Here is an 18,032-nt window from a genome sequence, read left to right as displayed (position 1 = left end):
TACAAACTGGAAGTTCTTCCTCAATTATTTGGCTCTACTGACAAATGGACCCACTAATGCCTTTTTTCTGCTCTCTCCCAGTGCATCGTGTCCTCCATTTGATCACCCTCTTGCTCAGTCATCTAAAATAGGGGACGGTTGTGCAGGAAAAGGTGTTTATTCATGGCATCCACCACACAAACACATCACCCAGCACATACTAACTGACAGAGATTGGTAAGAGCTGGGAGAAGAGTTTGTGCTGAATATCATGAACAACCTCCTTTTCCTGTACCAACCTCCTCATAGCATCTGACAGAGATTGGGCAATGCACATAGTGTGTGCCTGTATTCCCCACTGTTCTGTCTCACCTGTCCTCCCCAAATGGTACCACACCCTAGACAAACAAAAGGGTATCCAGTGAGAGGATTTTCTAATAGAGGTATTTTTCACTGAACACGTGTTACCGAAAAAATACTGATTTTCGTTTTTAAAATATATAAATTGGAGTAAGGGGTTAAAACAGGTGGGGAGGGTGTGGAGGTGGTTTAAACGTGGGAAAAGGTGGCTTGGGGGGTGAGCCCCAAATAAAAAATAATAAAACAATTGGTATTTCTTTGGGAAAAATGTTTCAGAAAAAATACCAAAATGAGCCTGCACTGCTAGTGGTGCTAAAGAGTCACTGCTAGCCAATTGTGTCAGTGGGCTCCTTGAACACATTGTACCACAGCCAAAACCTTTTGTGCACTGAAGAGGTACCCAGGGTGCCCTTACTTGTGTTAACCTGATAACGTTTCTTCTGGCAAAGGTTGCACATTTGACTGTTTGCCTACCCCCTTACAGTAGTACCTTACAGTAAAGTTGTAAAATACCCATTAAAAGATTAGAGGAGATGTAATTTTTTGCCAAGTGTTCTGACTCAAACGAGGATAATCAGAGCTCACCATGCCCTCTCTGCACAAGCAGTCAATCAAACACAGGCCTGAAGCTTCATATTTTAAGCCATCTACTTGTGAACATCTCTGGATCCTCCATTTGGTGCTCTTCCATCTACTTCTGAAAAACCTCATCATCCTCCCCCCTGTAGCCTCTGTCATCCTGCACCTTGTTGACTATCTCTCAGTGTACCTCTGGAGTACCAGCTACTCCCCACTCCCAATGTGTAATACATTTTTACCCTGTGCAGTTATTCCATGTGTCACTCTGCATACACTACAACATACTCTTAATTAGTGCCCATATCATCCACAATTACTGTCTGTCCCCCCTTCCACAAGCACCATCTCCAACCTCAAACACTATCTTCCCACCTCAACCATTGCACCCACCTCAAGCACCATCTCCACTCCTCTACTATCGCCCCTCCTCAAGCACCATCTCTCCCTCCTCAATCAATGCCTTCCTCTTCTCAACAAAAGCCTTCCCTTCCATGTGCTGCATCTCAACCTCCATTTGCCTTCTTGGGACTCCCACTCTGCATCAGCCTCTGATAGAGAGGTGGAGGAGTAGTCTAGAACTTTATATTCTCCCTGTACAACTATAACCAAATTAAAGGACATATTAACTAAGGTCTCAAAGTGAATAACTCAAATGTGCCTAATGTGCCTAGGGGCATCAATGAACAGACTACCTAATGGTAATCTTAATTACTACTAGTCCTACTCTTCCTCATCCCAGCCCTTACCTTTGAGGCTCTGCCTCCTTCCAGGAACCATCATTCAATCGTTTCCACTGCTGGCTCTGGCCCCCACCCCATGGGAATAATAACCTCTCCTTTACACATGACCCCTCGGTTTATATTTTAGCCAAGTCATGGGAACCTTCCCATCCAATGGAGGGAGAGGCAGGACATATGTACTGGGATGTGGAAGTGTAGGACAAGGAGTAATGAAGAATACTGGTAGGTAATCCGATCACCACCTCCACATCCTTCTTCCTCATCCCAGTACATAACTTTGAGTTGTACCAAAGACAGGTTGATGGGGAAGGGGCTTCTGATGAAGAACCACACAGACACAGAACAGAATGCTTAGACATCCTATCTCCAACTTGAGTGTGCTTTCAAATCATAATGAAGTGCAGAATTAATGTTCCCAGATTGCAACATCCCTAACCCAACGAATGTCCATGTTCAGATGGTAGTTTTTCATAAACGTATTAGGACTGGCCCATGTTGCTGCCCTACATATGTCTGGCAGAGACACACCCCGCAGATTGGCCAAAAAGGTGGCCACCCTCTTGGATGTTCCTTGAACTGGGCCACTGGGATGTTGGGCCGATTGTTCATATGGCATAAGAATAAGTGCCCTAATCCATCTAACAATGGTTGCCATGAAGACCTCCAAACCAATCCCCCGAACCCATAGCTAACCAGTACATTGGCAGTCTTCCTTGTGTATTCTTTGTGTTCCAGATATTCTAGCACCACTTGTTTGGCATCTAGGCAATGCCAGGGCTCGTTATTAGGCAAGCAAGGCTCTGGAAAGTAAGCCTGCATCATTATATCCTCTGTCTTGTGAAACCTGGAGAAAACATTGGTTACAAAGGCAGGGTCACACCACAAAATGAGAGCCTCATAGCGGACCTTCAAAAAAGCAAACTGCAAATAGGAGCCCCACTTTCACCCAATCTCATGGCTGAGGTGACAGCAAACAAAAAGGTGATATTCGGTGTTAAACATGTCAAATCAGTGGCCCCATTGTGCCCAAAGGGAGCCAGCAGCCTGTAACATGCCAAGAACCAATGGCAAATCCTAAGGAGGGCCACAAGACAATTTCACTGGTCTTGATACAGCGATGCTCTTAAATAGTCTTGTCACCAAAAGCTCATTCCCTGGGCCAAAATGCCATAAGGACTGCACAATGCACTCTTAAGAAGGACACAGCTAGGCCTTGAGAGCCCCTTTGCTAAGATATTGCAAAATCTCAGGAATCCCACACTCCAAAGTTGGGAGATTCTTTCTGCCACGCCACAAAGTTGGCCCAGTGACGGTCATAAGCCCTTATTGTAGAAGACCGCCAAGACTTCTGGACTGCTTCTGCCAGCTAAAATGAAACTCCTAGCCTCTGCAATACCCTCCTCTCAACTTCCAAAGCCCCAATTGAATTGGATGAATGAAGGACAGCAATGTCACCTCCTGTAGGGAAAAGCCACCTGGGCCAATCCCAGGGGTGTTCTAATTGGAGTAGGAGATGCAACAGGAACCAACCCCTCCTGGGCCAATAAGAAACCACCAGTATGGCTGTAACTAGGCTTTCCCATATCTTCCTGATCACCTGTGGGATTGGGTGAATAGGAGTGGCGGTATAGTCAAGTGTCTTGGGCCAGACCATGAGCAAAGTATCCACCCCCCATTCACTCTGTGTCAGGAAACTGGGGCTTGAACATTTATAGGGTTGCAAAAAGATATGTCCATGGAATCTCCTGCAATCCTTCCGAAACAGCTGATGTTGCTATTGCAGAGTCTTCTCCCCTGATACCGGAAACACTCTGCTGAACCTCTCTGTTGCCATATTGTCTATTCTTGTAATTTGGACTGGCTGCCGAGAAGATGTGTGACATTGCAAGGTTCCCCAGAGACTGGAATCTCGTTCCCCCTAATGATTAATATAGGACAAGACTGTAGTACCTTCTGTCTTTACTACCACCCTCAATCATGAATCGGGCTCCTGAACAACACCAAGGTCCTACCAATAGGAGCTATCTCCTTCCAATTGGAGCAGTGTGTGTGCTTTTCTGATGAGCAAGTCCCAAATAAGTCACCCCCAGCCTAAACTGCTAGCATCTGCAGTAAGAGGTGAGATGGTTAGATCCAGCAGAGGCGATCGCTCCACAGGGAGTTTGTGATTGGGATCTTGTAATTGTGCATCTGAGATGCAGGGTGCCAACATTAATGGTGGTGGCAGAGTAGAGGCCTCAAGTGAAACCTCACCAATGGGACTAGAAATAAACATGAGGCCATGTGCCCCTGATAAGACAGCTGGTCTCTGATTGACTGTGTTCAGCTGAGAAGGTTGCATGGCAAGGTTTGAATTCTCAAGCTCTGACTAGAGGTAGACAGATCTTCCTCTGCTTCATAAATACCTGTGATTCCATTAATTTTAGGGACTGCGAGGGAATCATTTGTGATTTAGGGAAATTTACTACAAACTCCCAACAGAATAGAGACCGGAAAGCATTGCTTATAAAAAGGCTTATTGAGGCTTTTTGGGCCGACTGTAACTACGGGCCCATCATGCGTTACACACCTAATATCTTTATATGTCTAAAGTATTGTCTCTGTTTTCCCCCATGTATTCATTGTCTCCCCACTGCTCAATCACCAATAACTAGTTCCACTGTAACCATGAAACAGCTCCAACAATCAACCTGTAAAATCTCTCTGCGCTTAACCATGTGTTTTTTCTCCCATTGTCACTACTCTATACTATTCTTGTAACTAAGTAAGCTTTCTGTAACAGCGCCACGATGCCTAAAGGCCATATTTGTGCGCTTTATAAATGCAAATAAAGAAATACAAATAAAATAAAGGTGTAAACCTGAATGCCCTCCTGATACAGGGATGCCACCAGAGGGGCCAGCCACTTTGCGAATACTCTGGGGGAAGATATTAGACTGAAAGGAAAGACTCAGAACTGGAAATCATCTGTCCCCACTGTAGACCTCAGCAAATTCTGATAGCTCCTGAAAATGTGTATATTATAGTAAGTGTACTGGTGTAATAAAATGTATACAAGAATGCCTGGAGCTTTAGTTCACAGAAAGCAGGCCTTCCAGAGCAGAACCAATGCTACTCATTTATAACCTCATTTGTCATTGAGTCTACCCAGAATGACCTAAAAATAAAACAAATGCATTCTGAGCAGTAGTCTCCTGTCAAATAATCAAATCTTCCAATCACCCATGAGCATTCATTTTACACCTTCGACACCTGTGGAGACCTGGTGTAAGAAAAACAGACAAAGGGAATGGGACTGGGTCAACAAATGGCCCTGCCAGCTGAGTGCTTCAAAGAGCTCTCTAACACTAGCCCCACTTCAATCACATTCTCAGGGGTCATAAATGGCCCAGCTCTGAGCTTCAAAAGGAACTGATACCATTCGACGTTTTCCAACCCAGGAACTGTATATACCATTAATATTTTCCGGTCACTTAGCATTGCGAGCTGAGCGCTTGTTTCTGACATCTGTGCATAGCCTGCTGAAACAGGTTTGAATCCCGGTGGGGCTAACTCAACCTGTCATCCTTCTGAGGTTGATAAATTGAGTAGCACATGGTGGGTATTGATATCAACTGTTATTACAGCACTTGGATGCCCTCGGGTGAGCTAGCACTATATGTAAAACAAAATAACTATTTAAATTTTGCCTATGGAATCATATTTTTGTTCATGATTTTTAAAGGAAATGTGGGGAGACTTAGTTTTTTATAAAATTGTTGAGGGTGAAAAGCTTTATCAGCTGAATGTAAAACGATATTTTGTTATTTTTTAATTATGCAAATTAGAAAAATGTTGTTATTTTAGCGTAGAAACATTACACCTCACTGATTCATATATCCTAATGTCCATGCTGACAAGTCCATCATTCTGAATGAAAAAAATATTTTTGTTGTAAAGCATCAGAGCATAAAACCAATATATCTGTCATGTGCATATCCCATGTTGTGCTGAAATCATACTAATATCATTGCCTTCATATAGGTGAGAACAATCTAATGAAATGATTAGTAACGCAATCAAATATAAAGGATCAATGTTTTAGAAAGCTAGAATTGTTTAATGTGGAATGATCCAAGATGACATCACTTCAAATAGGAGGGAGACTGGGTGTAGGAGTTAATCCTGTCAGACTGCTCTCTTCATTAGCATGCCCAATGTGTTCCAAGGGGATGGTTTGGTGTGTTGTCACATTTTGAACATTATTCAATAACATACACTGACCAATTAGGTTAGAATATTTATACCCACCTCTAAAGAGAGGGGATTGTCACCTATAAAAAGTTCAAACTCATAGATTCCGGGAACTCACTGGCTCGCTCACTAACTGGGATGGTCTGACTGACAGAAGGAGAGAAAGGAGAATTGACAACAGCAAGGAGAATGGAATAGATTGTTTTTCTTTTTGAACCCATTTTGGATTACTGAAGGAACACTGTAAAAGAGGCCTATATGGGGTTAAAGCCACAGGCCTCTATCAGTGGAAAAGACAGCAGACAGACCCAATACAGAATGAGTGAAACTATTCTGTGGAGGGAATCTGACCCCAACTTGCTGACTGATGCCCACCTGCTCTTAGTGGGCCAGAATTGGCGAGTCCTTAAGAGAATGCCGATCTGTCTGTGAGACAACAGATAGAAACTCCTATGTAAGTATGAAGCCAAAAGAAAATATAATGAAAGGGGCATATATGGTGTTTCAGTCTGCTGCCCTGCTGTCTATCATTTGGAACCATGGAAAAACTCAATTTATTGAAAAAGCACTGACACCAAAACATATTGCACGGCTCCTTTAAGGCTGGTTGGGGACACTCTGTGAGCGGATGAGCTCCACCCCCCTTCTTTCCCATAAGACCTTGCCTGACGGCAAAGCGGCCACAAATTGGTCCTAAGTGGTGTTGCAGTGTGCAGCCGGCAGAATGCAGCTGAAGTGGAACCTCCTCTTGTTTCACTCTCTCCTCTTTCAGGAAAAGCGGACTCTGCAAAAGTACAGCTGCAGTCAATACGTCTTTTGTTCTTCACGACTGTGAAAAGCTAAATCCACTAAAATGGATCCAGACACCATAAACCTGCAACAGATGCGTAGACAGGTACGTTTAAACTCTAAAATATCTACGCCGCCTTCACATGACAGTCACCTTGAACCTGACAAAAGCCTGGAGGCTAGCCCTGTCTCCACAGAGTTAGCTGCTTCACCAAGCAATTTTACGAAGCCGTGTTTTGAACAGCTTTTCATGTTGCGTCTTCGACAAATACCAACACACAGGCAACAGACACTAGCAAGCCATGCAGCAAAAACAACTCGCTGTTGCGACTACTGCCGGCAGAGAAAAACACTACATTACAAACAACTACTGTATATATGGAAAACGTGCATCCCCAAAGTTCCCATTGCTCCTCTCTAGAATTGGAGAAAACATGAATTTACTACTCAGAGACTCACCCCGAAATGGGGTGTCAAAGCACAATGGCTGGTGTAATAACACCAGCCTGCACACAGCCAGGCAGATGCTAAAGAATGGAGGGGGCAGAAAAGTGTGCCTGCTCTATTACATCTAATTTACCTGATGTTTCTCATGCACAGGAAGGTCCTAATTAAAAAAAATATGTCCGTGCCAAATTGGGCGCGGCTAAAAGTGGCATGCCAGAAGCAGCCAACATACAAGCAAATAAATCTGTCACAGGCCTCAAAGTAGCTCCCTTATTGTTTCTGATGTGAGAAAGCTAAAATGGCACTTCAAAAGACTGGAACCTTGCTCATCGGCGAAGTCCCTAACAGGAAATAAAAGCTCATATGTGGAAAAAAGCAGTCTCACCAACTCCAGCTCAATCTGCAGGAAATAAGTCACCAAAGTCTGTTTGGGATACACCATCGGACGAAATTCAATTCATTTTTTAAATACTTTAAATAATGACATTCATTTGAGTACCGCTACTTCTGCATCACTGTCCCTGGGAGTTACCCACCTTCAAAATCTAAAATCCATCATGAGTGAAATAACGCCCAGCTCCAACATCACTCAAGCCCCCCATTTAATTTGTGTGTGAAAACATAACATCAGATGAACGACCGGTAAGCCCTGATGGAGGCTTATCGACCATGAGGTCGGAGGGAATGGATTGGGGGCTCAGTTGCACATAGTTGCAAAACTAGGGAAAAGCCACCTTCAGATTTCTGAGGTGGACAACGGCTTGTCAGTAACTGCACGACTAATGAAAAATCAGGCAGAATTGGCTTTATATTTGTATAAAGATGAGCCCAAAAAAGGTAAAACAAACCCATGAAAAGTCTGCAAGTACCTTTGATCAATCCTTCCCGAGCCCTGCAAAAAAATGAAAATTTGAGCAGAGAATGAACCAAAATGGTCTCACTGATATACCCTGCTGAGCTAGAGCATAGAAAACAATGTGAATACTTATTTAGAAGTTACTCTGTCTATTAACGCTCACCACAAGCATTCTTAAATGCCAGTCTCAACGGACTTCGAAAACAACAGAGGATTCAAATTCAGAGCCGGAACATAGTGATCCCACATATCTTCGAAAAAAGAAAAATTGTTTATGAAGCAGAGAGACTGAAGGTTTAACAACAGCCCTCTCTACTCAATCACCTTGGCTTGTAACATGCAAGAAACTATTCTTTCTTCTGTTACAATTGCCCTGGCACCTTCCTTAAAACTGTATGAAAATCCACAGCAAAATTACTGAGATCAAACAACACTGATAGCCCTGATGAATTCTAAATTAACAAACGTAGAATCATTTATTGATGCTGTAAAAGAGAAAAGGGGCAGAGAAAAGGAGATGAATGGAATCATCCTAAAATCTCTAATTCACCTGCTACAGGACGTGAAATCTGATAAACAGATCTTTTTGGAGGGGTGCGTAAAGAACTTGTTGCAGCCTCATGCAGAAGAAAAGGGTGGGATGCAAAGAATATTATCCAAAAGCACCCTTACTCTAAACCAAAACCCTCGGGTTGACTCCCCAATGGCTTTTGCCCCGTGACTAACTTTGGGAGCAAATTGGTGGTAACCTCAAGACAAGTGCCTCTTCTGGTAAATGATGAAATTCCGTCACTCACTGTAGCTAGCATTGCAACAGCGGTATCCTTAACTAAGAACAATCCGCTTGATATGATGGCTGGTTCTCAGACTTTGATCACTAAAACAAACCTCTTTACTATCTTTCGGTACATGAAAACCTGCTGATTTTCTAAAAGGAAGGAGAAATTGGCGTCCCAAACAAATAAATCTAAAAACATAAAGACATTTGCCCATCAAAGAGCTTGCAGGCTTCTGAGCTCTCTGAGAAACTTGAAACCACTGCCAGCAAATACACTGCCAAATTTGCCAAAAGGAAGAGCTATAACTTTCCCAATACTTCAAAGAGATCAGACATCCCCAAAACCATTCACTGATGACCCTAACATCTGGAATTCTCTGAATGTGGAAACTGACCCGGAAAAAGTTGATCTCATGGATTTGTCTGTTTATGAAGATTTTGAAGCCGACACCAATGAAATAGGCGTAGAAGAAAGGTTCGAAGTGACTGCACATTCACCTTCACTGAGGCATTTCGAGGACTCTTCCCCTTTTCTGATGATGCAAGAAAAAAGGTGGAAGTTGTCGGCCCCTAATGTGGATGCCAACAGCACTTTATATTCCGAATGTCTGATGAAAAAACTCATCTTGCAATCAGCTGAGGATCGCTTCTCAATTAAAACACATGTGAGGCTGCAGCCTGTGAAAACAAATGGTGTTTCCTTCAAAAGCAGAGACAACAACGATACATCGATGAATTGGCCTACAAGATGGGAGAGCAATTCTACCATAAAAATAGAGAGAATCCTGCAATCTAGTGATGGATTAATATTAAATAGTGTTACCTAAATCAGGTAAATTCCCAAGCTTTTTTTCTCGGTGGATGAGAACTCAAAGGGAATTCATTCAAAGTAAACATCACAAAAGGTGAGTCTGATTACCCCTCTTTCCGTTGCCCTGATGTGTCGCCGTGACACTCAGTTACAAACTAGACATATCCCATCTTGCTCTAACGGGACATCATGAACCCAAAACAGGCACAGACTTAGAAAAAATAAATTCACTTTTTAATATTGTAGATAAAAAAGGGCGACAAATGCCCTACATACAAAATTACACAATTAGACCATACAAAATTTGTTAAAAACCAAGGTATAAAAGCACTCATGGAACAGGGGGGTGCAAACAACACACAAATGCTTTGTTTGTATAGAAATCCCACAGTTCAATCATACAAGCATTTCAGATAAATGTCGACATGTTTCGGCCATTTTCTTGTTTCAAACACTAACTCTAGTGTCTTAGATCTCTCTTTTCTTAGGCCATCTTCAGGACACGATTCCTTCAAAAAGGTCAACAAAGACTGTATACCCCAGAATTGATCAGCATGACCACTTTTCTACAAAAAATATATAAAACACATACCACATAAAAGTTACAGGCCCTGTTCATTACACGGGTTCAAAAAAGATTTCCAAACACTAAAAGACATGACAAGTTATACATGTCAACGTAATCATAATACCAATGTTAAAACAAAACACAACATGACATAAATGTACAGGAGTCACTACAACAAACAGTATAACATCAAGGCAACGAAGCAAGCTATTCTTAATATAGCTCTTTCATTTAATTCAGGGCTCAATAGTAACCCAGACTCTTACAAGTACTTCTCCAATCTAATATTCTACACAAGGCCAAATTCGTTTTTGTTCTTAACAAAAGAAACTGTCAGCAGGTCACATGTGTCACATTTACTTGTAAAAAGTCCCATAGAGCACATTCCTTGAAATAAGAGGTTTATCAGACCAATGTGGACTATGAGCATGGTCCTTAATTTTGTGATAGATAAAAGTTTTATCAGGCAGCACACAGATTTATTCTGGTTTGTGATACACCATTTATTTGATAAACTGTGAATGTTTTGTTATGCAGAAACTAAGACAAGCTTGATGAAATGTAGCTGTTGCCCCTCCCTGTTTTTTCCTTTGTTTTTTCCTTTCACCCCCGCCCTCTTCCCTTCTTTCCTTTTCCTTTTACCTTATGTATTACCTTATGTATTTTGGGTTGAGAGGTCTAGGTTTATCGACTCACCTAGCCCCCTTTTTACAAGTAAATGTGACACATTGGAAGAAGACAGTGGTGTCCCAGTGCTATCCGTGAATTCTCTACCAATGCGCGGATACCTCAACAGGCAACAATCTTGTGTGGTCATTGCAGACAGCCTTCTTTATGCATGGCAGTTGCAGCGGCGATGACTTTTTGTGATGAGTGTTGGCAGGCACATTTGCAGAAGGGGAGTGCATTCCATGAGACACTAGGATTTAAACATAGCGTGTACTATGGTGTGCTGTGTGAGGTAAGTCCTTAGCCCCACCAATGCATGGCTGCAGCCCTAGCACAGAAACGTATGTCCAATGGTGGAAAAGGTATGTCGACTGGTTGAAAGTAGGTGCCACATTGTTGCTTTTTGTGTGCGGTTCGGCTGCAGTGCACACAATGTTGGTTGCATGGGTGTGGTGGTAGAACGACCTACAGTTGTCCATGGGTGGAGTTGCTGCCGTGACCAGTCGTGCAGAGTGTCCACTGGGTGCACTAACGGAATAATGTACATATGGGAGAGGTCACGGTGCAACTGGTTCTTATATGTGCTTGTGTAGTGTGCATTGTGCAGATTAGTAAGTGCTGCAGTGCACTACGCACTATTGGGTCTATGCACATACTAGAGTTTTGGAAGCAGACCCAATGTTGTGCAGATTGTCTGGTTTGGTTGGCATGCTTATAATGCTTTGTGATTGGAAGTGGGAAGCAGTGCCAAACACAGCGATATGTTTCTGCATTACGGTAAGTGGAACACGTGTCCTTGCCTCCCTGCTTTATGGTGCAGCGGTTGGGTGGAAGTGCTGGTGCATATGATGTCTTTGTGATTTCTGGCACATGCTTACATGGTTGCCTGCATGGCTCTGTTATGTTGTGGTGAGTGTGCCCAAGGCTTAGACTGTTGGGTGCATGGAGGATAGGCCATGCACCCAACAGCCTAGGGCTTCATCACAGCCACAACAGCATAATGCATTGATGCAGTTGTAACTCTGCATGCATTTGAACTTGGTCAGTATCACAGAATGGTTGCGGAGGACATTGTACACTTGGTGGAACAGGAAAAATGAGCTGCAATGCGTACATTAGCATATGTGTTCACCAGCGCCCCTGTTGCACAATAGGGAGCCACATGTCCTCATTTGTGTTTTCGATGGTTAGGCCCTTATAATACCCTTGCTTGAGAAAGTGTTTGACCACATTGCCCCATGAAAGGAAGTCAGCAGCATCAGAACGTTGCAATATGGACAATGTATAGAGGCATGCACATACCGTTCAGCACAGGCAACTGAACGTCATGGTGCAATGCCTGCAAAGATGTGGCCAGGGTGAAAGGAGGCAGGCACAATTACAGATTGGGAATGCTTTACACATGACATGAGGAGTACAACATGGGGTGCACTAGGGAGTGCTGTGTGTGGTGAGGGCTTAATATCTTGGATGCATGGCTGGAAGCCTTACACAAACAGCTATGTGGGTTGCTTGCAACTACTCCTCAGATTGTTGCATTTCGTGTGTGTTTTGTGTTTGTGGGTTGTGCATGCATTGTTGATTGCATGGGTGTGCTCATTGTTCGCACATGGTATATTTGCCAGTGCATGGCAGGAGCTACAACCTACAGTTCCTGGTGTATGGGTGGAGATGCTGCCGTGACAAGTCGTGCAGTGTGTCCACTGGGAGCACTAACGGAATAGTGTACATATGGAAGAGGTCATAGTGCAACTGGTTCTTATATGTGCTTGCGTACTGTGCATTGAGCAGATTAGTAAGTGTTGCAGTGCACTACGCACCATTGGGTCTATGCACGTACTAGAGTGTTGGAAGCAGGCCCAATGTTGTGCAGATTGTCTTGTTTGGTTGGCATGCTTATAATGCTTTGTGATTGGAAGTGGGTAGCCGTGCCAAACACAGCAATATGTTTCTGCATTATGATAAGTGGAACATGTGTCCTTGCCTCCCTGCTTTATGGTGCAGCGGTTGGGTGGAATTGCCGGTGCGTATGTTGTCTTTGTGATTCTGGCACATGCATACATGTTCACCTGCATGGCTCTGTTATGTTGTGGTGAGTGTGCCCAAGGCCCAGACTGTTGGATGCATGGCCGAAGAACTGTACGAGAAGCGATGACGTTCAGTCAATACAAATATGACGAGGAGAAGCAAACAGAAAGTCATCAAAAATCGTATGCAAGCAGGTACATAACAAAAACAGGACAAACAAATAAAAATAAACAAAAACCTTATGTTTTCTGAGACAATACCAAATATTCAAACCACTACCCTGTTTTACATTCCCACCCTAACGCCTCTCCCTCTCTAGCATGAAAACTCAGTGGATTACGCTGTACTTTCACGCTTCCACGTGCCCCATCCAGCCATTTCTGGATGGGAGACATGGAAAGGAAATTGTGGAGCGAAAGAAACTGCTCTATAAGGTTGGTGGGTCTGGTGTGTACACAAACACTGTGCCAGAAGGTTTTTTTGCAAAAATAAGTGTAGAAGGGTATGGTGGAAGTTTGCAAGGTAAGGGGCAGGCATAATGGGTCTTTGCATGAACTGTATGTATTTATTTGCAGTTTGTGACATGCAAGCTGTGCTGCGTGTGTGCTATATTTTTTGAAAAGTGTGCAGTAAGTGGGGTACTGTGGAAAACACAAAAAACACTTTGCAATGTACATGGTAAGTGGCAGGCATCCTACTGCTTGTGCATGCATTGTGTGTATGATATCATATGAAGTGCAATTGTATGCTATGGTATTCGTAATGCGCCTACACACACGTCTACCAAAGCGCAATGAGGCAAGGGAGGGGAAACAGAGGGGAGACCGAGACAACAAGCCAACTACACCAGGTGTGACTTACATCGCCCAACTGCATGGGTGGAAGGAGAGGAAGGTACAGTACATTGGAAGAAGAACAAATGACAATAAGTAAAAATAAGGGCCTATTGTGCCAACAGGTGGTGGGTGCACTATTAGGCATACAGAAAACAGTCCTCAAGTGTGGGGTTTGCTAGAAAGCCAGAGCAGGGTTTTGCCTGGCGAGGGGAAGGGACATGGGCCCAACATCACAGAGTCACCAGGTAAGTAGTGCAGATTCAGTTTACGTCAGACAATTAGCTGGGAAGAGGAGCAGAAAAAGCAGACACTAAGAGAAAGTCTTTAAATTGCTTCCAGAACCAACAATGGTTCCCCTCAAGTGTCGGGGAGCCAGGGAGGCTATTGCAGTGGGAGGCCACAGGCGAAAAAGCACAACTACCACCAACTGTTTTTTTGCAGAAGTGCCTGACCCTGAGGGAGTTGGTGGCGGATGAGGGAAGAGCTTGCGCACGCAAATATATAGGGAGTGACAGTTGAAGGTTTTGAGGTCTTCTCACTTTATTCCTCGCAGCCACTGGGAGGTATTGGCGACATTTCACTGCAGGCGAGATGACCATCCCAAGTCACGCACTCCTCTTCTGGATGCATTCCAGAGGGGGGAGAGTAGAAGGGGGCAGATTTAAAAAGAGCCTGTTACAATAGTGCAGCGTAACCAGAAGTACATCTTTGCAGACAGTTATCTTTTGGAAAGTTGCTTTTGCTTGGTACCATACAGTCAATGCTGCTATTGGTGCCATTTATTTTACAATTTATGGGAAAACATTTAGTACCATTGTCGGAAGGAAAGCAGAGAGTTCCTGTATGATATGGCTAAATGAGAATGTTGCAAGCACATATCACTGCCACTTAATGGTAGCGGATGGGAAAAAAACCAGTATGCTTTTAAAGAACGTTATGGCCGCTCAGTGGCAGATACCGTGCGCAGAAACACTTATAACCCTGTCATACACATAGTGCAGAAAATGTTCCCGTACCTGGTGTGGTGATGGGTGCATAAGTGGATGAATGTGGATGCACAAATCTTGCAATATTTTACTGAGCTTTCTACTGGACGTGCTGTCGAGTGACAGCACACTAGCAGGCTGAATTTGTAACTGTACATATGAAGTGTTGTGCAGAACTGACAGTGTTAGAGGGTAACATCTTGGATGACAATGGTGGAATTGTGTGTACCAATTTACCTGTACCCAATGAGGTTGTGCTGGACGTATGGTAGTAGAAAGCGAAGAAGGACTGCTCCTGCTTTACTGGGGAGCAGCTCTCGCGATACTTTGGGCACCGCACGTGGCCCAATCTGCGCTTCTTACCTTGCTGGCCTATGGACATGGGACTTTCGGGATTATCCAATTGGGTACTGTGGGTGTGGTTCACAGGAAGGGGCGGTCAAACTGCTGTACATTACACTCTGCGTAGTGAGGCTAGCTGAAATGTCCAAACGCATTGGGTTGCCTATACATGATGCCTTTCTACTAGATTTGTACAAGTACGCCCTGGAAAGAAACTTTGCAGACAATTCCAGATTGGAAGGAGTGGTCGCAATGTGGAACGGTGTCTACGAGCGTAGTTTCGCCGACATGGCTGCATTTTACAAAGACCTGTCCACTTTTGCTAGAGCCGATGTTATCGTCGTCCACTACGGCGCATGCATTTGGGTTACATGTCATGTTTAGGCTTATTCCGTCGACTGAAGAGGTTGCCAAAACTAGTGAATAGGCTTTTTCCCACTGCCACCGTGCTTTTCTCATCCATAACACCACGTAGAGTATGGAACATTACTCCTGGAAGTTGTTCTGAGCCAGAGGCAGGAAGGTGTCTGATCAACAGAAGCATGTATACTTTTTCGACCGCTACTGGCATGTTCTTCTGCAACAATGACCTCATTGGTTGTGGAAATGCAGAATTTTTCCAAGCAAATGGCACTTCTTTGTCGCCCATTGGTAATGCTGTTTTGTTTGCCCTTCTACAAGATGCAGTGAAGAGTTTACTGTAACAATGTCCGGACAAGAGAACACAAAAAAGCAAATAAAAAGTGAAAAAAAGGTGTTTCTCTAGAAGCATAAAAAAACATAAAAGCTCTTTTGAGAGCCTCCCCTTAGAAAGAACTCCCCCTACCCTGGTTGCAGGTTAATTCCCCCACGCTTGCACTCAGCATGAAAGCCACATCTGGGGATTTTCAGGATGGCGCCTATGGAAATGGGACTGTGGAGCCATAGGGATTGTGCAACAATGTTTCTGGGTGTGGTGTGTATGAAGAGGACTGTTGTACAGAACTGATGTTGTTACATGGAGAGCTCTTGAATGCCATTGGTGGAAGCGTGTGGAACTTTTTAACAGTACAAATTGACGGCATGCTGCAAAGAAGACACTGGAAAGGGAAGAAGGAATGTTTCTGCTTCATTGGAACACAGCCCTTGCCGACCTTGGGGAAACCCACGTGCACATACTCCCCTTTGCCGCTAGCTACCCATGAGATTGGGACAATGGGGACTATCGCAGCTGCAAGTGTGGGTCACAGCAAGGCCTGTTCATAATTTTCTCCATTTCTGTGCGTACTGAGCCCGACTGAAATGGTTGTTATTAGTTGCAGACACACTGTAGCACAACAGATTTGGTGCACCATTACTTACAGGGCAAGTGGCCTGCTACTCTGTTCTGAAAAGCTGCAAACAGATTGCACAGCACCTATGCGGTGTGCCCTTTTGCAGGGTTGCAGTGGACAACCTCACCCGGAAAGCAAGCCTACATTGTTTCAAAAAAACATACATGTGCAATGGCACATTGTGGTGTGTTTGTGAGCGTGTACTTTCTGAAAAACACATCGTACATTGCTCAACCCTGCACTTTTCTGGTGTTCTAGGGACCAACTACTGTCCCCGAAATAAGGTCCATGACGTGGGTCAGGTTGCATGGTGATGTCGCCAATGTTCTCCCTTGGGACGGCTGTCTGCTGGACTTGTTTTGGGTAAAATGCGTTGTGACCATTTTGGGTGATACTGGCTATATATAGGGTACTGCAGGTGGGATGTTTATGTGTATAGCTAGCCACATGTGGGATGTGGGTGGATGCCCTGAACTAATTAACGTTCCTAAATAATGACCTAATTAACGTTCCTTCGCATATGCTGCACAGTGGTGATGTTACCAGGACACAGAGGAACAGATACACATGCGTGTACTTGCACTACGCACAAACCTGTGCTCCCACATGCATTGATCGGTAGTGGATAACATACGCACATACAGAGCCTGCTGGTGTGGTACGGATGCCTCCAATGTCATTGTGGATAGGCCAGACAGCTGGGGTGTCCGTAGGACACTTACCTTTTTCTTACTTGCATTCATTGCAACGAGGACTTTGTGCCGCTGAGTCGGAACCCCATTTCAGGTCAAAAAGAATACCACACGAACAATATTCTCATTATTACCGTTTCCTTGTACACATGCATACACCCCATTTGGAAAGGGAAGGGCTAGCAGAATCGGATACTTATTGTGGGGAAATGGGGATTTGCACAACTTGGTTGTGAGGGGAGGAAGAGGTTGATGTATTACTATAACGTCACGCTTGAAATGGTTTGTGAGGGAATGGCAGGCTTTGATATGGGGAAGGAGTACACATGGAGGTGTGCCAGTGCTGTTTCATTTTGTCCAAAATATATCCTTGTATGCAACATGTAAAGTGGCACAATTGTTCACTAATTTCTCGACTTTGAATTCCATGCAGTCCATTTCCCTATGTACAGAGTTTCTTTCCTTTCCTATGCACGTATGCTGCTGTGGAAGGGTTGCAGCTTGTACTGCCTTGCTTTCCTTTCCAATATGCGCTCTTACCAAAAAAAGAATGTGTTTGGTGCACATGAAGCAATATATATTACATATTTTTGATTTATAGCACTGTGCATACCAATGGGGTTACTATAGAACGTCATTGCGTCATTAGGGAAATTTACATCTTGCCACTCTAAGGTGCTTGCCATTGCTGCATTACAAAAAGACACGTTATGCTTCTGTACTATTTTGAAGAATCTTCCAAGTTAGAACACATACAGCATAAAAAGAGCAGAAGTATCAAAGTGCATCAATGGTTACAATGCAATCATTGCCCTCCTATGGAATGCAACTATAGATGTGCAATACATTGTAGGCAATTCCACTGCAGTTGCACGATATGTCACAGCCTACTTAACCAAAGCAGAAAAAACAAAGCTCAAAAACATCTGGGACGACATATCATCTGACAAAACACTGTCACAGAAATTGTACAGCTTAAGCATAAAAATGCCCTGCCATAGAGAATGTGGTTGCTACGAAGCCGCA

This window comes from Ambystoma mexicanum, chromosome 6q (assembly GCF_040938575.1).
Source record: "Ambystoma mexicanum isolate Mex_15411 chromosome 6q, UKY_AmexF1_1, whole genome shotgun sequence".
Lineage (NCBI taxonomy): Eukaryota > Metazoa > Chordata > Amphibia > Caudata > Ambystomatidae > Ambystoma > Ambystoma mexicanum.
This window is presented reverse-complemented; position numbering follows the sequence as displayed.